The sequence below is a fragment of the Callospermophilus lateralis genome, unplaced genomic scaffold, assembly GCF_048772815.1.
Source record: "Callospermophilus lateralis isolate mCalLat2 unplaced genomic scaffold, mCalLat2.hap1 Scaffold_1098, whole genome shotgun sequence".
Taxonomy (NCBI): Eukaryota; Metazoa; Chordata; class Mammalia; order Rodentia; family Sciuridae; genus Callospermophilus; species Callospermophilus lateralis.
The window spans coordinates 205,626-209,244 of record NW_027511223.1 but is presented as its reverse complement, the minus strand read 5'-3'; positions in this window follow the sequence as shown (position 1 = coordinate 209,244).

The window sequence follows — 3,619 nt, the reverse complement described above, 5'->3', positions numbered from 1 at the left end:
TAAATCCAGTCATCTATTGAAGGGCATCTAGGTTGGTTCCACAGTCTAGCTATTGTGAATTGTGCTGCTATGAACATCGATGTAGCAGTATCCCTATAGTAAGCTCTTTTAAGGTCTTCAGGGAATTGTCCGAGAAGGGCAATAGCTGGGTCAAATGGTGGTTCCATTTCCAGCTTTCCCAGGAATTTCCAAACTGCTTTCCAAATTGGCTGCACCAATTTGCAGTCCCACCAGCAATGTACAAGGGTACGCTTTTCCCCACATCCTCACCAGCACTTGTTGTTTGACTTCATAATGGCTGCCAATCTTACTGGAGTGAGATGGTTTGCATTTCTCTGACTGCTAGAGATGGTGAGCATTTTTTCATGTACTTATTGATTGATTGTATGTCCTGCTCTGAGAAGTGTCTGTTCAGGTACTTGGCCCATTTGTTGATTGGGTTATTTGTTTTCTTATTGTTTAATTTTTTGAGTTCTTTGTATACTCTGGATATTAGGGCTCTATCTGAAGTGTGAGGAGTAAATATTTGTTCCCAGGTTGTAGGCTCCCTATTTACCTCTCTTATTGTTTCTCTTGCTTAGAAAAAACGAGAGAAGGGAAATTGCATGGAAATGGAAGGAGACTCTCATTGTTATACAAAATTACATATAAGAGGATGTGAGGGGGAAAGGAAAAAAAAACAAGGGAGAGAAATGAATTACAGTAGTTGGGATAGAGAGAGAAGATGGGAGGGGAGGGTAGGGGGGATTGGTAGAGGATAGGAAAGGTAGCAGAATACAGCAGTCACTAGTATGGCAATATGTAAAAACGTGGATGTGTATCCAATATGATTCTTCAATCTGTATACGGGGTAAAAATGGGAGTTCATAACTCACTTGAATCAAATGTATGAAATATGATATGTCAAGAGCTTTGTAATGATTTGAACAACCAATAATAAAAAAAAGGATAATGAAGTCAACTCAAGCCATTGTAAGGGTGTGGAAGTATAATTTAATGAGAAAAAGAGAATGAGAATGTAATGCACTAACCCAATCTACCATAATAGTTTAACAGAAAAATTGAACATGCAAATAAACAATCATAGCATGAAAAAAAAAAGAAATAAAGAAAGAAAGTAGCCTTAGTAACCATGTGGATAAAGCAACACTGGATTAAATTTCAATAGTAAGACAAAATATAGTAAACTTATTTCAGTTACAATAAAAAGATTAGAAGTATATATTAAATCATTTATATATAATAAGTGGAGTGAAATATTTAATGTTGAAAAGAAATCCACTAACCTAGAATTCTACAATCAGAAAAAAAATAATGCTTCAGAGATGAAAAAGAAAGTGAACAAGAAATGCAACAAATACAAAACAAAAAAATAGTGGCTATTTATACCTCTATATCAATGGTCACTTTAAATATGAATACTACCATGACATGGTAAATTTTATTAGTTTATAAAGAAACACTCACATATAAGCTGTGTCTGAGAATCTCACCTTAAATAGTAATATATGTGTATTATTGATAAAGAAATGAAGAAAGATATAACATGTTGTGGTGATGAATTTCTTGGTCAACTTGGCTAGGATATAGTATCTGGATGTTTGCTCAAGTGCCAGCCTGGATGTTGATGTGAAAGTATTTTTACATAAAAAATTAATGTTTTAAACTGTACATTTTAAATTAAGATTATATTTCATGATTTGGGTAGATCTCACTCAATCTCTTTAAGGTCTTAGGCAAGAACAACAACAACAAAAAATCCCCCAAGTAAAAATGAATGGTCTGCAGAGTGTCTTTGTAATTGAGACTACTGCATCAAATATTACTTTTATATGTGTCTCCAGCCTGTTTTGTCACCATGAAGATTTTATTAAGAATCACTTTTTCTCTTTCTCTGTCTTTTCTTCCATAGATAAATAGGTAGATAGATAGATAAATGGATTATAATATATACTATGTATAATTATATATAACATATAGGTTACATTTATCTTATTATTTCTATTTCTCTGAAGAATACTGACTAATATATGTTCTTATATTCATATAAAAACCCTGGAATAGGAATAATAAATTTACATACAGCAAAGTTAAAGCAAGAAATATTATTACAAAACAAGTGGAGTATCATATGATAAAAAAGATAAACTGACCAATAGGAGGTAACAATTTATAAGGTATATGTAAGCAATAACAGAAGATAAAAATATCTGACTCACAAAATATAATAGAACTAAATTGAAGTATAAAGACACCATCATTCTCTTTGAGACTTAAATAAAACTGTTTCAGAAATTGACAGATTCATCAGGCAGAGCAATAATGATGGTGAAAAACACTATCAAAAAACAATCTGATTGAAATTTAGACCATGCAGCCTCTAACAACAGAAAAATTCATCTTCTACTGTAGCTCATATGGATTATTCTGTGCATACTATGGGTCATAAAACACTGATAAAAACTAGTCTGGAAATTATATGAGGTATGTTCTCAGGCCACAATGGAAATAAATTAAAAATCAAAAGTTAAATGATAGATAGAAAATCTCAAAAAAATGGAAATTAAATAGCATTATTCTAAATAACACATGGGTCAAAAAATCTCCAGATATTTTAAAATACATATGTAACTAAATGTAAGTACAACTTATAAAAATTTGTGAAAAACAATGAGAAGAGTGCTAGAGTAAAATTCATATTATTAAATACATATATTAAAGTTCAAAGAGTTTCAAAATAAAATATATTTTATTTAAGGATCCTAGAGAAATAGGTTTATTTAACTCTACAATAAAATGTAGAAAATAACTAATAAAAAATCTATCACAAAACAATGGTATTAAAAACAGAAGACAATACAAAAAAATAAAAAATAAAAAACATAGTTATTTTAAAAGATCAATTAAATCTAACAACTTATAGCCAATGAGAAGAAGACAATGCACATTTACTAATTTCAGAAATACTGCTTCTCAAGCATGTTAAAAATAATAAATACTGTATAAAACTTTATATCTACAAAATGGGTAACAAAATTTTTGTGATAAACTGTTACCAAGATTGAAACAAATGTAGATATGTGTGCATAATACTTAAGTGAGTATATTAAGGACACCAAGTCAATGATTTATAAAGTACCAGAATAAAAAAAAAATCTAGGGCCAGAGTGCCGCAGTCTGGCTGGGCACAAATCATGAGCCACTGAAGCACGAACAAACTTTATTTCTGAACTCCACCAGCACACTCCACACACCTTCCTGGGAACTCTCCCAAATGCCACACAGCTCCTCCAGGAACCAGCAACCAGAAATCCCTCCTTCGGCACTTCCCCAACCAATGGGAACTCTCCGGGAATCCCCCCACCCCCAGAACTCCAAAGTAGTAGGCCGAGGCAGACAGCAGGGGTCTAATATACACAGCTTAACATAACCATTATCATCTCAATGGCTTGCTGGCGTCACCTCTCAACCACTCCGTTCTGGCAAAAATGCCATGCATCATTCGGACTCGGCTATGGCTCTCAGCATCTCCCCCCTTCTGTTTAATTAAACACCAAGCATGTGACTTAGGGACTGTGCCTGTTAGTCTGTCCAATACTACATATGGTTCTTACCCGTC